Source organism: Grampus griseus (assembly GCF_964374135.1).
Source record: "Grampus griseus genome assembly, chromosome: 17".
Taxonomy (NCBI): Eukaryota; Metazoa; Chordata; class Mammalia; order Artiodactyla; family Delphinidae; genus Grampus; species Grampus griseus.
Window position 1 is genome coordinate 13,201,543 of NC_139011.1, and position 23,923 is coordinate 13,225,465.

The window sequence follows — 23,923 nt, forward strand, 5'->3', positions numbered from 1 at the left end:
CAACATTCAGATTATAGGGGTCCCAGAAGGAGAAGAGAGAGAGAAAGGACCTGAGAAAATATTTGAAGAGATTATAGTCGAAAACTGCCCTAACATGGGAAAGGAAATAGCCACCCAAGTCCAGGAAGTGCAGGGAGTCCCATACAGAATAAACCCAAGGAGAAACACACCGAGACACATAGTAATCACATTGGCAAAAATTAAAGATAAAGAAAAATTATTGAAAGCAGCAAGGGGAAAATGACAAATAATATACAAGGGAACTCTCATAAGGTTAACAGCTGATTTCTCAGCAAAAACTCAACAAGCCAGAAGGGAGTGGCATGATATACTTAAAGTGATGAAAGGGAAGAACCTACAACTAAGATGACTCTACCCGACAAGGATCCCATTCAGATTCGATGGAGAACTCAAAAGTTTTACAGACAAGCAAAAGCTAAGATAATTCAGCACCAGCAAACCAGCTCTACAACAAATGCTAAAGGAACTTCTCTAAGTGGGAAACACAAGAGAAGAAAAGGACCTACAAAAACAAACCCAAAACAATTCATAAAATAGTCACAGGAAAATACATATCAATAACTACCTTAATCGTTAATGGATTAAATGCTCCAACCAAAAGACACAGGCTTGCTGAATGGATAAAAAAACAAGACGCATATATATGCTGTCTACAAAAGACCCACCTCAGACCTAGGGACACATACAGACTGAAAGTGAAGGGATGGAAAAAGATATTCCATGCAAATGGAAATCCAAAGAAAGATGGAGTAGCTATACTCATATCAGAGAAAATAGACTTGAAAAGAAAGAATGTTACAAGAGACAAGGAAGGACACTACATAATGATCAATCCAAGAAGATATAACAATTATAAATATATATGCACCCAACATAGGAGCACCTCCATACATAAAGCAACTGATAACAGCTCTAAAAGAGGAAATCGACAGTAACACAATAATAATGGGGGACTTTAACACCTCACTTACACCAATACACAGATCATCCAAAATGAAAATAAATAAGGAAACAGAAGCTTTAAATGACACAACAGACCAGATAGATTTAATTGATATTTATAGGATATTCCATCCAAAAACAGCAGATTACACTATCTTCTCAAGTGCGCATGGAACATTCTCCAGGATAGATCACATCTTGGGTCACAAATCAAGCCCCAGTAAATTTAAGAAAATTGAAATCATATCAAGAATCTTTTCTGACCACAACACTAGGAGATTAGAAATCAATTACAGGGAAAAAAACATAAGAAACACAAACACATGGAGGCTAAACAATACGTTACTAAAAAACCAAGAGATCACTGAAGAAATCAAAGAGGAAATCAAAAAATACCTAGAGACAAATGACAACGGAAACACGACGATCCAAAACCTATGGGATGCAAGCAAAAGCAGTTCTAAGAGGGAAGTTTATAGCTATACAAGCCTACTTCAAGAAAGAAGAAAAATCTCAAGTAAACAATCTAACCTTACACCTAAAGGAACTAGAGAAAGAAGAACAAACAAAACCCAAAGTTAGCAGAAGGAAAGAAATCATAAAGATCAGAGCAGAAATAAATGAAATAGAAACAAAGAAAACAATAGCAAAGATCAACAAAACTAAAAGCTGGTTCTTTGAGAAGATAAACAAAATTGATAAACCATTAGCCAGACTCATCAAGAAAAAGAGGGAGAGGACTCAAATCAATAAAATTAGAAACGAAAAAGGAGAAGTTACAACAGACAACGCAGAAATACAAAGCATCCTAAGAGACTACTACAAGCAACTCTATGCCAATCAAATGGACAACCTGGAAGAAATTGACAAATTCTTAGAAAGGTATTACCTTCCAAGACTGAACCAGGAAGAAATAGAAAATATGAACAGACCAATCACAAGTAATGAACTTGAAACTGTGATTAAAAATCTTCCAACAAACAAAAGTCCAGAACCAGATGCCTTCACAGGTGAATTCTATCAAACATTTAGAGAGGAGCTAACACCCATCCTTCTCAAACTCTTCCAAAAAAATTGCAGAGGAAGGAATACTGCCAAATTCATTCTATGAGGTCACCATCGCCCTGATACCAAAACCAGACAAAGACACTACAAAAAAAGAAAATTACAGACCAATATCACAGATGAATATAGATGCAAAAATCCTCAACAAAATAATAGCAAATAATCCAACAACATATTAAAAGGGTCATACACCACGATCAAGTGGGATTATCCCAGGGATGCAAGGATTCTTCAATATATGCAAATTAATCAATGTGATACACCATATTAACAAACTGAAAAATAAAAACCATATGATCATCTCAATAGATGCAGAAAAAGCTTTTGACAAAATTCAACACCCATTTATAATAAAAACTCTCCAGAAAGTGGGCACAGAAGGAACCTAACTCAACATAATAAAGGCCATATACGACAAACCCACAGCAAACATCATTCTCAATGGTGAAAAACTGAAAGCATTTCCTCTAGGATCAGGAACAAGACAAGGATGTCCACTCTCACCACTATTCTTCAACATAGTTTTGGAAGTCCTAGCCATGGCAATCAGAGAAGAAAAAGAAATAAAAGGAATACAAATTGGAAAAGAAGAAGTAAAACTGTCACTGTTTGCAGATGACATGATACTATACATAGAGAATCCTAAAAATGCCACCAGAAAACTACTAGAGCTAATCAATGAATTTGGTAAAGTTGCAGGATACAACATTAATGCACAGAAATCTCTTGCATTCTTATACAGTAATGATGAAAAATCTGAAAGAGAAATTATGGGAACGCTCCCATTTACCACTGCAACAAAAAGAATAAAATACCTAGGAATAAATCTACCTAGGGAGACAAAAGACCTGTATGCAGAAAACTATAAGACACTGATGAAAGAAATTAAAGATGATACCAACAGATGGAGAGATATACCAAGTTCTTGGATTGGAAGAATCAACATTGTGAAAGTGACTATACTACCCAAAGCAATCTACAGATTCAATGCAATCCCTATCAAGTTACCAATGCCATTTTTTTTTTTTTTTTTTTGCGGTATGCGGGCCTTTCACTGTTGTGGCCTCTCCAGTTGCAGAGCACAGTCATCCAGACGCGCAGGCTCAGCGACCATGGCTCACGGGCCCAGCCGCTCCGCGGCATGTGGGATCTTCCCGGACTAGGGCACGAACCCGCGTCCCCTGCATCGGCAGGCGGACTCCCAACCACTGCGCCACCAGGGAAGCCCTACCAATGCCATTTTTTACGGAAGTAGAACAAATCATCTTAAAATTTGTATAGAGACACAAAAGACCCCGAATAGCCAAAGCAGTCCTGAGGGAAAAAAACAGAGCTGGAGGGATCAGACTCCCTGACTTCAGACTACACTACAAAGCTACAGTAATCAAGACAATATGGTACTGGCACAAAAACAGAAACATAGATCCATGGAACAAGATAGAAAGCCTAGAGATAAACCCAAGCACCTATGGTCAACTAATCTATGACAAAGGAGGCAAAGATATACAATGGAGAAAAGACAGTCTCTTCAATAAGTGGTGCTGGGAAGACTGGACAGCTACATGGAAAAGAATGAAATTAGAATACTCCCTAACACCGTACACAAAAATAAACTCAAAATAGATTAGAGAACTAAACGTAAGACCAGACACTCTAAAACTCTTAGAGGAAAACATAGGAAGAACACTCTTTAACATAAATCACAGAAAGATCTTTTTTGATCCACCTCCTAGAGTAGTGAAATAAAAACAAAAATAAACAAATGGGACCTAATGAAACTTTAAAACTTTTGCACAGCAAAAGAAACCATAAACAAGATGAAAAGAGAACCCTCATAATGGAACGAAATATATGCAAACGAATCAACGGACAAAGGATTAATCTCCAAAGTATATAAACAGCTCATGCAGCTCAATATTAAAGAAACAAACAACCCAATCCAAAAATGGGCAGAAGACCTAAATAGACATTTCTCCAAAGAAGACATACAGATGGCCAAGAAGCACATGAAAAGCTGCTCAACATCACTAATTATTAGAGAAATGCAAATCAAAATTACAATGAGGTATCACCTCGCACCAGTGAGAATGGCCATCAACAGAAAATCTACAAACAACAAATGCTGGAGAGGGTGTGGAGAAAAGAGAACCCTCTTGCACTGTTGTTGGGAATGTAAATTGATACAGCCACTATGGAGAACAGTATGAAGGTTCCTTAAAAAACTAAAAATAGAATTACCATATGATCCAGCAATCCCACTACTGGGCATATACGCAGAGAAAATCATAATCCCAAAAGACACATGCACCCCAATGTTCATTGCAGCACTATATACAATAGCCAGGTATTGGAAGCAACCTAAATGCCCATCGACAGACAAATGAATAAAGAAGTGCTGGTACATATATATACAATGGAATATTACTCAGCCATAAAAAGGAACGAAATTGAGTCATTTTTTGAGACGTGGGTGGATCTAGAGACTGTCATACAGAGTGAAGTAAGTCAGAAAGAGAAAAACAAATATCGTATATTAATGCATGTATGTGGAACCTAGAAAAGTGGTATAGATGAGCCGGTTTTCAGGGCAGAAGTTGAGACACAGATGTAGAGAACAAACGTATGGACACCAAGGGGGGAAAACTGTGGTGGGGTGGGGATCGTGGTGTGCTGAATTGCACAATTGGGATTGACATGTATACACTGATGTGTATGAAATTGATGACTAATAAGAACCTGCAGTATAAAACAAACAAACAAACAAGACAACTAATACTAAACTTTCTTTGGGTTATTTGTATGGAAATATGTTAATATAAATGTTTCAGACATTACATGAAATTTCTAAAAATCTTATATGTTCTGGTATGTTATAAGTCATAATTCTAGTTATTACTTTAAAATGTATATCTCAGAAATAACTAAATTTTCTTGTCAATTGCGTTATTATGAACTTTCATCAAATCTTTAACCATGGTCATTTTTAAGTCTTTTGTCATTTACAGACAGTTCTGGGTGTACTCTGATGCTTTTGCAAAAATGTTCCTATAAAAGGGTTTCATCTTCAAGGAATTCATGGAAAAGACTCTGACAAGTACAGGTTTCTGGTAACTGACTATACTGCTGAACTGAATGAATAAGCATTTTCAGAACTCTAATGGAAAACTCATGAACTCATAAAAGTGGTAACAAAAGATCAAGCTGAAAAAATATTAATTACATGGGACTGAGTGAACTGATGAGGATGATTATAATTTTTGTGACCTTCTGTTTGAATTAAAAAAAAAATCCCAGAAGGACTCAGAGGCAAAAAATATACAAATCAATTTTCACTGCAGAGTAAAGGAGCTGTTACAGTGGAGGATTACTGGACTGAATGTCAATATTATGACATATTGTGAGTGTGTTTCATGTTTGGTAATTGCAATCATTGTTGCTTTTGTTCTGGTCATCCATTTACAATGCTTGATGTCAGTCTATTTATCTCTTGTAAAAATAAAATACAGTGTGTGTGTTTGAAAAAAAAAAAAAGTACCCCTACTAAATCTTATCATAAAGGGACGTTAGGGAAAACTGCATTGAATCACAGTATGTTTAGTGGAAAGAAAAGTGAGATTGATATCTAAACTCAGGCACTATCATTGTTTAGTAAATACACGTGAGTGAAATGCATAAAATTCTCATTACACAATATTTCATAAAGTTGCAAGTTCAAGAACTCTAGGATACTCTTATAGAGAGACCACAATAGGGAAGATATATCATCAAGGTGGTGGTACCTAGAATGAGCATCACTGTTTATAAATCTCTGTTTGAAGTGTTTTTCCTCTATTTTTAATTCAGTAAGGCTATCCATTGAGCAGATACAAATTTTTTCTTATTTATGTCAAACATACATGTATGTCATAGATGTTTCTTACATCTCCTTTTTTTTTTTTTTTTTTTGGCAGTACGCGGGCCTCACTGTTGTGGCCTCCCCCATTGCAGAGCACAGGCTCCGGACGCGCAGGCTCAGCGGCCATGGCTCACGGGCCCAGCCACTCCGCGGCATGTGGGATCTTCCCGGACCAGGGCACGAACCCGTTTCCCCTACATCAGCAGGCGGACTCTCAACCACTGCACCACCAGGGAAGCACCTGTCATAGATTTTTATTCATAGTCTTCATGTATGTTTCTTATTTTTGCTCCATTATAGCAATGTTTACTACAGCTATTCCAGCCTAAAATTTTGAGTTACTTCAGCCATCTTTTATCTTTCCATCCCCGACACCTATACCTGAGAATCCTAGAGACTGCTCAGTATCACTAAGCATAAATGAACCATGCACTTGTCCCTGAAGTAATCTCCTATGCCTTTCAGTCCCTTGGTTCATTAATATTCTTTTTCTTAAAACTGAAAATCTGCTGGAGACTATTTCTAGAGTTTTACAATATTTAGAATGTATGCCTGTCTCTCAACAGTGATTTATGTTATCAAATTCTCCGAAATACCTTCAAACTCATGTCTGTTGCAACCTTTACAACAACGTATGTGTATACTGTGTGTTCCCATTTCTCTCTTCCATTTCAGTCTGTAAACTGAGTACGTACATATAGTAGGTGTTTCTATGTCCATTACAGCAAACCATACACTTCAATGTTTTGTTATTAAGATGTTTTATTTTTTTAATCTTTGTTATTTTTTAAAATTTATGTAGAGCAAGTAGATATGAATGAAGCAAGGAGATAAAATCCTCCTTTCTCAAAAAAAAAAAACCAAAAAGAATTCCAGTTTGGCTAGGGCACAGAGAACCAATGGGCTACTGATAAGCAACAGGGTTCAGTGATTTTCTCAAAGCCACCCAGCTGAGGAAAATGGAGTTTGGAAACTAGATCTGTCTGCCTCTCAGGTATGTGTGTTTAAACATTATGATACATAACTTTAGTTTGCAAATAAAATCTCAGGTGCAAGTCCAAGCTCACCAACTTGCTAGGAATGTGAGTCTCAGGTAAGCATCTTGGATTGTTTCTTGGTTAGAAAATGGAGAAAATTATACTCACTTCCTGTGCTCTTTGTGTGGAATAAATGATAACATATAAAATACCTAGAAATCTACCAGACAAAATAGGGAATAGCCAATATTGTTGCTGTGAAAAATTTGGTTGATTGTTATGTAGTAGGTGGCATTTTACTCCTTGAAAGATGAACTCAGATTTTGACAGGAGGAGATGGGCATGGTAGATGGAAGTGGTCAAGGCAGGGGAAACATGATAAGCAAAGGTGGAATCAGAAAATGTTAAGGCTCTGAAAACACTGAGTGCATCTTGGCTGAATACAGTGTGAGTCACAAGGAATACAGGATTAGGACCTTGAATGACAAGCTACAAGTGGATCTTTAATTAGGCAACAAAGTGGAAACACTGAAGCTTTCAGACTGAATGAGAATATGTTCAGATTTGTGTCTTAGGGAAATTCATCCATCAGTATCTGGCACAGAGTAGATACTCAACAAATGTTCTCTGGATGAATGGCAGCAAAGTCAAATATGCAGTGAAAAAATAGAAGCAATGAGTAGAGAATCCAATTAGAGGCTGTAACACACTCAAACCCCATTTCCCCACCCCATTCCTCTCAAACAGAATTTCATTTTGGCTTTCTCCCTCCTCCATGAAGGAACATAATTCAGAGAAGATTGGTCCCAGCACCAGGGAATAGGTCCTGCTTAGCCAGAATAATTCTGGAGGTCCTTCCAGGGACTGGTTTCAGCATGGGCATGTACTGGAATGCTTGACTATGGAGACATATGGGAATTCTGCTAGAGGAGCCCAAGAAGAGAGGAGTAGCCCTTTTCATGCCTCTGGATGTTTTTGTGTCTGTGTATGATGTCTAGAAGGGCTACATCCATCGTACAATCAGTCTGTGGGTACGTGTGACCAATAAGGTGTACAGAACGAAGAGAATGAAGCAAAACAGCCCTACGTATACAACGCCATTGAGAATGGTGTTGGTGGGAAACCAATAAAAGCAAAATTAATCTATTAAATACAAAGGGCAAGAAACTGAATTCATGAAATATAATACCTTTCACGAACTGGCTTACACTTCACTGGCAATCTGACAGCAGCTTTCTCCTAAGACTTCATGAAAATCAACCCTCCTCTAAATCCAGATATAGAATATTTAAATGGCTTTAATTATTACTCTAAATCAGTAATAAAAATAAATTACTGAGTTTCAAAACATTGGAGCTTATGGAGGTGATGTGTCGTACCTAGATAATCCAGTTAATTAGGAGATAAAACATCAATCCCATCCTCTCTCATTTCTCACCATTTGCCATTTTTTTGGTAAAATACATACACACACACACACACACACACACACACACACACACACAAATATACATATATATGTATATAAAATAAATCAAAGAACTACGTTTTAATTGCTCTGAAATTGATTTTCTGGTGCTGAATGTAATGCAGTATTAAATAACATTTAGGAAATAGAGACACATAAATAATTAAATAAAACCAAACAAAATGCAGTGATTCAGAGATAACCATTGTTAAAATGTTGTTATACTCAATAGAAATTTGGACAACAAATATGGGTAAGTAATTCACAGAAGAGAAAAATCCAGTAAGTATTTAAAGAATAATAAAATATGCTCAACCCCACTGGTGGTTCAGGAAATTGAAAATAAAATAATACAAACAACAAATATAAAAAACTAACATGGGAGACATAGCTGAAGAAAGTATCAAAGAACTGGAACATAAAATCAAGGAAATTATCCAGAATGCAGCACACAGTGAAGGTAATACAACATATGTAAAACACCTGCTCTCCAGAAAATATAGAAAAGATCCCCTCATTCTCTCATGCTTTCCTTTCCTTTTATGTACCTTCTTTGAATGATGTAGTTGTAAAGCCATCAGTTTAGACAGAGCAATTAGACAGTAGATTGAGGAGGACTTCTGTGTGGAGTGTCAGAACATGAGCAGGGTGAGGCAGGTATCCGTGTAGGAGGAGAGGGGAGGCAATATTGACAGTGAGATTCCAAGCAGGGTGAAGAAGGTAAACCTGTTGAGGGGTGGCCCAGCATGTAGTGTGAGAACCTGAGCAAGGTAAGGTCTTCCTTGTATGAGTGACTCAATGCAGGGAGGACTTGGCATGGGGCACGGAGAGTCAGACCAAAGCCGGGTGAGGAGGGAGCCGATGCTTGAAAATGTCCCATACTTGAGTATATATATATATATATATATATATATATATATATATATATATATATATATATAGTGACTGGGAGGTTTGAATCAACACTGTTTACATGGTAATCTTTTTCATATTGATCTACAGATTCAATGCAATTCCAATCAACATTCTAATAGTATTTTTGAAGAAACTGATAAGCCTATTATAAAATTTATATAAAAAGACAAAGAATCTAGACCAGCCAAAATAAATTTAGAAAAAGTTGGGTGGGGGGGGACGACTCATACTACATGATTTCAACGCAATATAAAGCTACAATAGTCAAGACAGAGAGATATTGAAATACAGACCCATAAATCAATGGAAAGAATGGAGAGTCCAGAAATAGATCACACTTTTATGGTCAACTGATTTTCAGCAAAGGTGCCAGATCATTTCAAAGTATGTCAAAGGTCAGTGTTTTCAAAAAGTAGTGATGAAACTACTGTATAGATGTTTGGAAAATAAATAAATCTTGACAGTTATACCACACACACAAATTAATTTGAAATGTAACAGAGATCTAAACGTAAGAGCTAAAACTATGACACTTATAGAAGAAAAAATTTTTGACATGAGATTAGGAAAATATTTCCTAAACTGATCCAAAAAGAATATATATACACCTGTTGCTACAAAGAAAAAAAGTGGTACAACCATTTTGTAAATACAATATGGCCTTATGTTAAAAAGTCAAATCTGCATTTACCATATATCCTAGCAATTCCACTCCTAGGTATTTACATAAAGGAAATGAAAACCAAAGCATATGTCCACACAAACTCTTGAATTGAACGTTCATAGTAGCATTATTATTGTTTGAAACTGGAAACAACTCATCTCAAATGATACCAACTAATGACCTAATAAAGGATTAACAAATTTAGCATATGCATACAATGAAACACCACCCAGCAATAAAAAAAGGAACAAAATACTATGGGTCAATCTCAAAACACGTACTAAGTAAAATAAGTCAAACACAAAGTCTACATTCGCATGTTCCATTGAAATGAAACTCTTAAAAAAGCAAAACTAAGGGAAAAAATCAGATCTGTGTTTGCTTGGATTGGGGAGTGGATCAACTGCCAAGTGGTACAGGAAACCTTTTTTTAAGGTGAGGAAACTTTTTTATCTTGGTTATGGCAGAGGTTATAGTGCTGTACACAATTTCCAAAATTCATCAAACTACATTTAAGATGAATGGGCATTGCTGTATGTAAACATTCATAAAATAAGCTTTAAAAAGGCTAAATTAAATTCTTATATCACAACACTTACAAAGTTAAAGCATTCCAGATGACTTATACACAACACAAACTTTTAAACTTTTACAATGAAATACAGGAGTAAATTTTCCTGATCTAAAAACGGAAACGTTTTTTAAACACACACAAACAAAAGCCCTAGCCATTATTGCAAAGACTAGTAAATTCAGTTTTACTGAAGTTAAGAATTTATAATCATTGAAAAAAGGGAACAAACTTGCCCTATTTGCCTGGGACCTTCCAGGTTTTAGCACTTTAAAATATTGTGCCCCAAGACACCCTTCAGTCTCAAACAAATCAGGAGAGTTGGTAACTGTCCAGAGGTGAGCTAAGCTACTCCATGGTATTGCTGCCTCGGCCTCCATTCTGTTTGGCAAGTGGCCAGGGGGGCTTAACCTGACACTAGCCCTCTCACACAAGCAAGTGCCCTAGATAACAGCCCACAGAGGCACAAGCAAATGTAAGCTCCTGATATGACTCCCCCAACAGCCCTTGTGAGAAGCAATCTCCCCTGCCTCTAGGCCTTCAGCCTGTGTGCCCCTAAGGTAAGACCCCTTGGAGCTTACCAAAACCCAGCATTTTTTGGTTTGAACTGACCAAACGGGCCTTAGCCCAGGAACCTCAAAGCACTTTATCCATGGGCCCTAATAAAGAAATGTGGCTCAGGTCCTGCCTCTCTCTCTGCCTACACCCTGCCTTGACCTCCCATGTAGGTCAAGGTATGCTGTGTACTTCCTCCAGGACCTGTGAGTAACAAACTTCTCTATCTCAGTTTCTCTTGTGGTCTTTTGCTGAACCATAGCTCATCACCCATCACCTTGAGGTTCTACTTAACAAATGTTAATTTAACAAATCATAACAGTAACCCCATGGTAAAGTCGTTAAAGGAAGTGAAGACAAGCCCCACAGTTAACCAATATTTTCCATAAAAGAATAAAGAATTCTCCAGACTATTAGTAAGTAAAAGACGGCAAGCATCTTATTAGATAAATGAACAAAAGCCTTGAATAGACATTTCCAAGAAGAGGAAATATAAAATGCTAATACACAAAAAAGGATGATCTGTTTGATCTTATTTTTAATCTGGGAAATGAAAATTAAAGTGAAATGCCAGGGCTTCCCTGGTGGCGCAGTGGTTGAGAGTCCACCTGCCAATGCAGGGGACACGGGTTCGTGCACTGGTCCGGAAAAATCCCACATGTCGCGGAGCGGATGGGCCCGTGAGCCATGGCCGCTGGGCCTGCACGTCCGGAGCCTGTGCTCCGCAACGGGAGAGGCCACAACAGTGAGTGGCCTGCGTATCGCAAAAAATAAAAAAATTTAAAAAAATAAAATAAAGTGAAATGCCAGTGATAGACCATTAGAAACCAACAAGTTTGTTAGAAATTTTAAAAACCTGACAGTACGAAATATAAGCAAGAATTTGGAGATATGAGAACTCATATAAAACTCTGACTAATATATAAATTTATGACAATTCATTAGAAAAATTCTGGTAAATAAAATTACGAAGTAGAAATTTTGCATATCCTATTAACCCAGTAATCTCACTCGTAGGTATGAAACTGTATGGAATTTTTAACATGTATGTGTATATATATCAATTGATACTTGGAGGATCTTTATGGTAGTCTTGATACTAATAGAAATAAGTAGAAAAAAATAGAAAAAGCCCAAATTCCACTGAAAGGAAAATGAATAAATTAATTAAATATATTCACACAATAGAATACTATTCAGCTGTGAAAAAAAGAATTGTAGCTACATTTTTCAACATGAATGCATTTTAAAGACATGAAGTGGAATAAAAAAGCAAGTTGCTTTTAACTGTAGCATGATGCAATTCTGTCAAGTTTAAAGACAAAGAAAACAAAGAATTATATATTTTACAGCTATGGAGGTATGTGGCAATATTATTAAGGAAATCAAGGAAATATACCACTAAAGGAAAAAAAATCATATTAGCAAGTATCTCTACATAAAGTTGTAGAGACACGGTCATATTTACCAGGGGGAAATATGATTGCTACAATATTGTTGAAAAGTAAAATGGCAATATTTACTAAAATAAATATATATTCTTTGATTCAGTAATTTTACTTATTGGAATTAATCCCATAAAAAATGCCTCTAAATAAATATATTTGTGCAAAGGTGATCATTGTGTTAGCAAACAATGAAAGCAAGTGAAATATCTCTCAATAGGGGAATGTCTGAATAAACTATGGTATATCTGTTCTTTGCAAAATTATCCAGCTAGTCAAAAGGCTGAATTAGACTTTGAGAGAGAGTTATATTCAGTTAGATGAAAATTTAACATGGCAGAATAATGTGTAAGTATGATATTACTTTTGTAAATGATTGATGCGTAAATAATAGCATTAGCCCTAAGCATTTGTTCATATGAATGTATATACTTGTTCTGCAGGAAAAGAAATGGATTAATGCACATCAATTTGTTAACGTGTTACCTTGGGAGACAGAAATGAAAATGCAATGGGATGAGATCATTAATTTTTAAATACAACTTTACGTTGTTTTATTGGTTCAAAGAAGGGTATGTTACGTTGTTAATACAAAAAAGAAAAATTAAAAGAAGAAAATGTCCACTGGGGACATTTTAGAATGTTTAGTTTCCAAAGGGTGTTCCAGGGAACTGTATTTGATAGTAAATTTAAAGAATTCTCCTTCCAAATAAGTTTGTGAATATGGGGTAAAAACAGTTAAAGGTATTTTTTTCACTAAATTATGTATCATATCACTTAATAATTTTACTTATGATGTGAATTTCTGATATGAGGGTTTCACTTGTAGAATTTCTTAAAAATTTTGACAAGCTGGAACATCTCAGGGAGCCACCGCTTCATAAAGCCAATTTTCTGAAATAACGTGCTAATCCAACTCCCCAGACAAGACCACTCTCAATACAAAGTCCAATTCTTTCTAATCTTTTTGCTAGCATTTTTACATAGTGTAGACCATATGGTACACATAAGTTTTACTTCCTTTTCTTTTGTAATGGTACATTGTTTTATCATTGAACAGATTTTTATGGACATCGGTTAACTATAGTTCAGTTAGAATTTCAACATAAATGTTTGTGTGAAATGTAACCATTACAATCTTAAAATCACAATCCTAAATATAATTAATCTGTAAATAATGTGGTTGTGTAATTCACACTAAAAGTTTTAAAGGGAGTGACCAGAGACAGTGGATGCCTGGAGATAGGAGGAGTGGATGTCTGGAGATAGGAGGAAAGCCTTCATGCGGAAAAGGAATTTGAAGACACACGATCAAGGCAGCCCTGGCTAGAATTAAAGGATGTACATATATCCTGATAAGAAATGAGCTTGCTCAGGATAGGGACTCTAGCTTCTATTAAGAGAGTAACCTGACTGGTTAATATAAGAGATCACAAAGACTTAAGAATGAGATGCAGTTCTATAGAATTCTGTAGAAGGAAGAAATATTTGTTATTATGTAGCTAGATCTGGACTGTGGTAACTGAGACCTATAATAACAAGATTTATGTTTCCAAATACAGTTAGCTATCTTCACGGTTCCACAACATATCCCTTATTCATGGAAATGGTTATCCCCTGAAAAGAAAACTGAAAGCCTGTCACAGTCCGTTCAGGCTGCTACAGAGGAATACCATAGACTGGGTGGCTTAAACAACAGACATTCTTTTCTCACAGTTCTGAAGGCTGGGAAGTCCAAGATCAAGAGACCCGCAGATCTGGTGTCTGGTGAAAGCATGCTTCAGGATTCACAGAGGGTTGTCTTCTTGCTGTATCTTCACATGGAAGAGAGCAGATAGCAAGGCCAAGCTCTCCTGTCTCTTCATGTAAGAAAACCAATACCATTGATGAGCGCTCCACCCTCACGACCTAATTACCTCCCAAAGTCCCCATCTCCTAATGCCATCTCATCAAGGGGTAGCATTTCAACATATGGATGTTGGGGGCGGGGACACAAACACTCAGTCATAACAAAGCTACTCTGATAATTCAGCTGGAAGCTGCATAAACCTGTAAGTGAGTAATAATAAGTACTAACATTTTTAGAGTTATTTACTAATCCCACTTACATGCCTTATCTAATTTCATCTACTTATCCCACCTGTGAGAGCTTGGTATCATTATCTTAATACTATAAGTAAAGAAGTTAAGACTCAAAGAGTTTGAGTGATTTGCTCAAAGTCACAAAGTTAATTAGTGAAAGAGCTGGGATTTACACCCAGATGTTTCATAGTAAGTTCTTTCTGCTGTACCATATATTCCTTCTCCAATATTAGGCACTCTGGTGATAAAAACAAAATATATTAGTATGCTTAATCTGTTGCCTATCCATTCTTGATTTTTTAAAAAATCTGGATTTATTTTGCAGTCAGTTGGAGTATCTCTTCAGGTTTTTGGGGTTTTTTTTCAAGAAAAAATACACTGGTGGCATATCTCTTTGTTGTTGCATATCTGAGAATATGTTTCCATTGTCACATACATGAAAGATAACTGGGATGTGTGTAAAGATTTTGGATCAAAACCTTCTTCCATTAAAATCCATCAGTTGTCACTCCTTACATCCTAACTCCTGATGTAATGAAGTCTAAGCCAGACTGATTTGTGTTTTTGATAACTCATTTTCTTTTTTTAAAATTTTCCCCTTACCTGAGTACTTGTCAAAGTTTCCTTTATTCTGATCCATCATAAATTTTGCCAAGGTATGTTTCTGTCAGTTCTTTTCCACTGATTTCATCAGAGAAGCAAGAACCCTTTTGTCTTTACTTTCTCATCTAATTACTTATCAGGATTTTAAAAAATTATATTGTTGATGCCTACGTTGTAGTTACTCTGATTTTTTTCCTGTGAACACTCGTTATGTTTAAGTAGAACTCCTTTCTCTGCCCTCCGTATCTATCATTTCTGTTATTTTTCTCACTTTTTTTTTTTTCTTAGAATCCCAGAAGAACTCCTCAGTTTATTTCTTTAGAAGACAGATATTTATTAAGTGTTCCTCTGTGCCACTCATTGTCCTAAGTGTTCAGGATACAAGAGTGAACAAGAGGAACAAAAATCCCTGCCTTTGTGGAGAATGCAAAAGAAAACAGAGATAGCGTATTTCAGATATTTATAAATAATTTGGAGATAAATAAAGCTGGAAAGTGAATGCCAGGGATGGGGAAAGTTGCACTTCTAAATAGGATGGGAAAGCAAGATCTTACTACAAAGGAAACATTTGAGTAAAGACTTGAAGTAGGTGAGAGAGTGAAACAAAAGGATGTATAAAAGAAGAACAATACAAAGTGCAATGACCCAGACTATTGTGTGTTCAAGGAAGAGCACAGAGACCAGTGTGCCTGGTCTAGAGTGAACAAGGGGGACGGGGGGAGTAGTAGGAGATGAGGCCAGTGAGGTAATCCAAAGCCAGATCATGTGAGGCCATATGGGTAATAGTAAGAACCTTGGCATTTGCTCTAAGAAGGAAAACTAGTGAAGAGTTTTGAGCAAAGGGGTAGCATGAGCTGATTTGCTTTTTAATAGAATGACTCCGTCTGCTGTGAATAGGACAAAGGGCAGAAGGGGAGACATCAGTGAGAAGGCTATTGCCATAGTCCTGATGAGAGATGATGGTGACTTGAACCAGAATGATGGGGAACAAGGTGGTGATGTGGTTGAACACTTAATGTACCTCAAAGGTAAAACCAATAAGACTTTCTGATAGATTGGATGTGAGAACACAGATTCTTGTCCTGAGCAACTGGAAGGACAGAGCTAAATTTTAACACAGAGAAAATTCTAGGAAAAGTAGAGAAAGGAGTTTAGAAACACAATTTAAAGAATGTTATTTATGTAAATTTTATTTTTGGTTTGGCTTCTTTTTGCTCAAGATTTTACTTCTAATATTCATACATGTTAACAAATGTAGCTGTAGTCCCTTTATGTTCACTGATCTGTAGCAGGGATTGGCAAACTTTGTTTGTAAAGGCAAAATATTTTTTTAAAAATTGGCTTTGCATTAAAAAAAGAGAAAAAAATGGTCAGAAGAACCTAGGGGCAAGATGGGAATAAAGATGCAGACCTACTAGAGAATGGACTTGAGGATACGGGGCGGGGTAAGGGTAAGCTGGGACAAAGTGAGAGAGTGGCATGGACATATATACACTACCAAATGTAAAACAGATAGCTAGTGGGAAGCAGCCACATAGCACAGGGAGATCAGCTCAGTGCTTTGTGACCACCTAGAGCGGTGGGATAGGGAGGGTGGGAGGGAGGGAGATGCAAGAGGGAAGAGATATGGGGACATATGTATATGTATAACTGATTCACTTTGTTATAAAGCAGAAACTAACACCACTGTAAAGCTATTATACTCCAATAAAGATGTTTAAAAAAAAATTGGCTTTGCAGACCAGATGGTGTTTACTGCAACAATTCAACTCTGTCATAGCTACTGCTATGAAAGAAGCTATTGCCAATACATAAAAGAATGAGCTTGGTTGTGTTCTAATAAAATGTATTTGCAAAAACAGGCAGTGGGCCAGATTTGGCCCATGGGCTGTAACTTGTTGAACCCCCTAATCTATAGTACCCTCTTGAGTGACAGTACCACAGTTTATTTATTCATTCTGCTGTTCATGAGCATTTGGATTGTTTCAGCTTGGGACTTTTACAAATGATGCTCCTAAGAACCTTCTTGAAGGTTTTTTTTGGTGACCACATGCTGATTTGATATAAATATAAGAAATGGAATTGGTGTGTCATAAGGCATGTTACTCTTCAATTTTAATGACTCTAATAATTTAACTTTAATAAATTAACTTCCACCAACTGCATATGAGACTTTCTGTTGTTTTACAACCTTACTACCAATTCGCTTTTGCCAGTTGTTTAATTTCAGTACTTGGGTGAGCATTTAGTGGTACCTCATTTTTATTTCAATTTGCACCACATGATCACTACTGAGGACAAATGCTTTCACGTGGTTTTTGGCCACAGAAGTCTTCTTTCATATGGGACTGGTTAAAGAATTGTGTACATATTCCTATTGGTTTGTCTTTTTTTCTCATTGTTTTGTAGAGTTTCCTATAAATTCTGTGTATATGTTGCAATTATATTTACCCACATATTTACTCTATTTTGATGTGCTTTGTTCATTCTTGCATTTCTCTGTTCCCATGTGGCAAATATTTCATTGGTACTGAATAACTCTTTTTAGTGTTTCTATTAGAGAAGTTCTGCTAGTGATGAATTCCTCTGGTTTCTGTTTGTTTGAATATATCTTAAATTCACATTAATTCTTGAAGGGATTTTTTTCTACATTAATATTTTAGATTGTCTATCATTTTCTTTCAGCACTTTAAAGATAGCATTGCTTTGTCTTCTGCTTTCTGTAGTTTCTACTGATAAGTAAGCTACTTGTCTTATTGTTGCTCCTCAGAAGATAATATGCCTTCCCCACTTCCCCTTTGCACTTAAGATTTTTATCTTCGTTCTTAGCTTTAGCAGTTTTTTTATGATGTTCCTAGGCATAGTATTCTTTATTCATCCTGCCTAGGGTTTATAGGACTTCTGGAATCAGCAGCTCAATTTCTTTTACTATTTTTTGGAAACTTGTATTGCTTTTTGCCTTTTTCCCTCTCTCTCTTTTCCTTCTGGGTTTCCAATTATATGCATGTTAGACTTTCTTATTGGACTCTCTATGTATGTTACACATTTTTTCTGTATTTTTATTCTTTTGTTATATGCATTATTATGGATATTTTCTTTGAGTTTATCTTCCAGTTAACTAATTCTACTTTTGGCTTTGTCTAATCTGCTCTTTAACACAATACATTATGTTATCATTCTTAGTTATTATACGTTTTTATTTCTAGAAGTTCAATTTGATACCTTTTATAGTTTCCAAGGTCTCGTCAAATCATCAGTTCTGTTTTTTATTTACTTGCACATGTTTAGCACAGTTGTTTGCTGATTTTAATCTGTACTTTCTAGCTTTATTATGTGGACTACCTCTGGATTTATTTTTTTATTTGTTGTTTGTCTTGATTTTATATCATATTACCTTGTATGTGTATAAATGTGTATTTTTTAAGTTTTGTAAAGATTTTGTCCATTTTTTTCTCAGCAGGAAGTCAACTGGAACAACAGTCTGTCATTCAGGAAGAACGATTTCTGACTCTTCCTTCTTCCCCCTCTCCCCAGGGATTATTTTAATTGTGCAATTGCAGTTTTTTGTTTTTCTTTTTTTAGTTTCCTTATCATCTTTTACAACACTTATCTGTATTTTCATCATATCCTAATATCATTTATCTCAGCCTGTGTTCCTTTATTATGATGATCTGCTTCTGTTTCAAAGAGGCAATGTTTCCTTACACTCTTATACCAACTGGTTTCTAAAACTGTCATAAGCTTGTCATTCTTCTGAGTCTTCTGGATAAAGTTCCCCTTTCTTTATCCTGCAATTTTCCCAAAAAGCTATTAAAACTGGTCTTCCTGTTCATTTGTTATTTAAGGAGAAAATCTTTCCAAACTTGTTGACAAAGTTAGTAGATCACTATTATTCTGCTTTCTTTTAACTGCAGGTCTGGTCAAGTGTTAGACTGAGACCTATACCTGGATGGCAGCTTGATGTGCACAACTTTTAGGCAATTCTTAGTATGTTTTCCTTGAGTAGGTTTTAATTAGACTGAAAGATAATTCCTTTGAACATATAAAAATATAGACTAAGAAACATATAAATCCCAGTATATGTACTCCATCATGTTTTTCCTGTTTTTAGCTTTCCCTTTCTACTCATAACACCGCTTAGAAAGATCATACCTCCAGTATGCAGCAATACAGCCTGTTGAAGAGTATGTGTTTAAGATAGTCCAATTTTGACCATTTTATCAACATTTCTGAATGTCATATTCCCTATTTGTAAAACAGGGACACTAACAGAATTGTTCTTGTAAGACTATTACTTGAAATGATGCATGTAAACTTAATAGCATAATTGCTGGCACTTAGGATTAAGTAAATGTTACCCATTATTGGTAGACGTAAATAGTAGTACCAGTATTTTGGTTATTAATTTGCTGCCTCCTGCTTCCCACTCTGACCTTAAGTTGCTGGATTTAGATAGAAATGACTTCATGAGATTGTTGGTGTCTGGGGAGTGGACTGTTTCTTCATTCTTTGAAAGGCACTATCAAAGCATTAAAGAAATTGACACCCAGCTTTATGATAGGTGCAGTTTCCTAACTTTGTTAAGGATTGACAGTGGAGGAAGCAGAAAGCAGTCTGGAATGCCTGTAGGTGTCAAACATGTAACAAAAATGAGTGCAGCAGGCCAAATGCAATTAAAAGGGACTGGCAGGGACTGTGGAAAATCTGAGAGCACCTGCCTAGTATTTTATACGCAGCCATACTTCAGTTCCAGTTAACTGACACTACCTGGAAATGTGGGTTGAGTGGTTTCCCCAGGAGGTAGTCATTGATATTTGTAAGTGAAATCATATTTTATATTTATGTGAATTCATTTTTAAAAAGACCCAGGATATCAAACAATCTGCATGGGTTATATAGGGTATATAGGGCTCATGGTATGCTGTTTTGTGACTTCTAAACTATAAGATAAAGCCCACCACCTTGTCAATAGGATCCAATGACCTGGCTCCAGAAGTCCTCTTCAAAGTTGTCTTCCACCTCTTCTTGATTTTAACTTTACAATATGGTAATACCAAAATGCTTCCAAGAATCCTCTGACAGCCTTCTAAGCTACAGGATAGCTTAAGTGGCCCTATTATAGTTTTAATACCATTCTGGGCATATAGCTATCATAGATCTTGCAGTACAATTTTAAGACATCTGTTTCCATCATCCTCATTCACCCAAAAACTTCTTGAAGCTGAAGACCATGTTGTGTCCACCCCTCACCCATATGCCTAGCACAGTGCTGGACACATAGTAGGCCCTCAGATACCATTTGTTAAATTGGATTGAATTTTTTGAAAGGAACGTGGTGTTATGATCATTCTTTGCAGAAGTTGAAATGAGGTACAGAAAGCATAAGTGCAGAACACGTATTATTCATCGTTTTCTTTACTCAACATTTTTGGGTCAGAAGAACCAAAGACCTGTAAGATATCTAAGGCAAAATATACTTAAGAAATTTCCAAAAGTCTGATTTCCCTATAACATCCAAAGAGCAAAGGTAAAATTAGTATAAGTAATAGTAACCATAATTATTATTGATTTATGAGGCTACAACACCAAGTTCTTTGCTAAATAGTTTACAGGAAATATGTTTTTTTCAATCTTCATGCCATCCATAAAAGGCAGCTACTCTTATTTTTCCCATTTACCAGACAAAGACATTGAGACTCAGAGAGAATGTCCATGATAATACAGCTAGAAATTGGTGGATCCAGTATACACAATCAGGTCTAATTCCCCTTCACTTCTTGGTGCTACCTCACCAGTGTCAAGTGACATCATTGACCCATGGATGATTTTCTTGCTCCTATAAACCTGAAATTCAGAAAGAATTTACACTCCTTTGTGACTTTATCATGACAGTTTTGAAGAGGTAAAGAACCAGAACAGGATCAGAGGCACCCTGGATAAAAATGACTGAATTTCACCGTTCTGAATGCACCTCTAAGCATTCTTTTGGTATACAGATCCTTTAAAAAAAAAAAAGAGGCACTCTAACTAACAGGGAGTTTTCTGAGAAGTCACCTCTCCCGGCCTGTGAATACTGGATAAAGCAAGGACCTTGTAGTCATGTATTCTTGAGTTCAAATCTCCACTCTGTTCTTTTATGAACTGATTGTATTCTTTCAGGCTTATTTTCCTTATATATAAAATAGAATTCATAAAGCCTTGCTGGACTCACAGGTTTGTTATGAAAATCAAGCAGCAAAATGCAGGGGAAAGTCCTTTTGAAACTGTAGAGCACTAGGCACACAGGAAGAGTGGTTATGGTTTTGCAGAAATGACATTCCCAAGCCATTTTATGTGAAATGTGGAAAATTGGAGTGAATAGGTACACACTATGTATAGTTGTCCTGCTATGATAACAGTTCAGTGGTTTAAGTGACAAGCAAATCAATGGAAATCAGGCTATTAACACTGGACATGTACAGCATATTAATATGGACCTTTATTTGCCAGGGACCTATAATTATACCTTATAATAAGCAATATATATTTTGCAGTATTTTACTAAAATGCACATCAATGAGCAATGAAAAGCAAGAAGGAAATAACAGAAAGAGATACTAGAGGGAAAAGCATATCTTCATGAGGATAGAGGGAAGAAATTCAGTGTGCTTTTTTAAATATTTACTTATGTAGCATTTACCCAAACTCATCTTTGTAAGAACCTCAAGCCAGGTAGACATGATTTCTATCATACTTATGTCCATACAATAGAAAGGAAATTTCCACTCAACTGACAGGTAATGCTAAGAAATCAAGAAGGGGTTTCTCTTTCCATCCCAAGGCACTATATGTACCAAACTCAGACCTTCTGATTTAAAGATATCCTTTGTATGAAAATCTGTTCTACAATACAAAACCAATCTCTCTTACTCCCCGTGACAATCCTTTTACCAGGAAATAAACAACTCACTTGTTATCAATTTATTTATCATAGATTCACACTGAGAGAGTGCCCTGGGACTGTGGAATTCTGTGCTACAGAATTAGCAGATGTGATCTCGATAGCATTTAATAGTGCGAAAGAGCCTGTCTCGCCAAAACCCTCTCACTGGGCTTCCCTGGTGGCGCAGTGGTTGAGAGTCCGCCTGCCGATGCAGGGGACATGGGTTCGTGCCCCGGTCCGGGAAGATCCCACATGCTGCGGAGCGGCTGGCCCCATGAGCCATGGCCGCTGGGCCTGCGTGTCCGGAGCCTGTGCTCCACAACAGGAGAGGCCACAACAGTGAGAGGCCTGCATACCACACACACACACACAAAAACCCTCTCACTGACTATTAATTAATAACTAGTAGATGCTTCAGTGCAATAAAGAAACCAGTAGGTAAGGGAGAGAGACACTCCAGTAGTTGAGAGAATATGCTCATTAAGGAGAAAGACAAGTTGAAACATTTAAAATGAGAATAATAGTGATAGTAACAATAATATTTATTGAGTAGTTACTCTGTATCAGGCACCATACTAAGTAAGCACTTACATAGATCATTTAACTCTCACAACAACCTGTGAGGCAAGCAGGATTATTATCTCAATTTTATAGATGAGGAAGCTGAGACAGAGAGAGGTTACGTAAAAGCCTCACAGCTGCAGGGGCAGAAAACCTACAAAGTCCAATTTGAAGGGGATCGGTCATTCTTCTTCAAATAATCCCCTGGTGCTATTAGCCTTCACTTGGCATAAAGACAGAAAAATTAAAAAACAAAAACAAAAAACCCATCATCCTTGGCTTTCAAGAGCTACTTTCTACCTAATTCACTCTTCCTTTATTTGCCTATCTGATTCTATTCTTTCTGGGTCACAAGCTCACCTTTCCACTCACAGATCACCTTCTACTTCCTGGGACATGAGTTCACTTTTGTTTTATTGATCTAGTCCTACTTCCTGCATCAAAAAGTTCACCTTTCCACTCACTGACTTTGTTCAACTTCCTGAATCATTAGCTCACATCTCTTAACTGACCTTAATTTGCTTTTTGGTTCTCCTTCTAGAAGGAAGACATGTTTGAACCTGGGAAACAAAGAAGCAAAAACAAGAACTATTACCTTCATAGTTCTTGCTTTATGAGCAATATCAAGAATGGAAGAGACCTCTGTCTGTTTGAAATCTCTTTATCTTAAAATCTCTTTATCACACCAGTCAGAATGGCCATCACCAAAAAATGTATAAACAATAAATGCTGGAGAGGGTGTGGAGAAAAGGGAACCTTCTTGCACTGTTGGTGGGAATGTAAATTGATACAGCTACTATGGAGAACAGTATGGAGGTTCCTTAAAAAACTAAAAATAGGGCTTCCCTGGTGGCGCAGTGGTTAAGAGTCTGCCTGCCGATGCAGGGGACACGGGTTCGTGCCCCGGTCTGGGAAGATCCCACATGCCGCGGAGCGGCTGGGCCCATGAGCCATGGCTGCTGAGCCTGCGCGTCCAGAGCCTGTGCTCCGCAACGGGAGAGGCCACAACAGTGAGAGGCCCGCATACCGCAAAAAAAAAAAAAAAAAAAACTAAAAATAGAACTACCATACGACCCAGCAATCCCACTGCTGGGCATATACTCTGAGAAAACCGTAATTCAAAAAGAGTCAAGTACCACAATGTTCATTACAGCTCTATTTACAATAGCCAGGACATGGAAGCAACCTAAGTGTCCATCAACAGATGAATGGATAAAGAAGATGTGGCACATATACA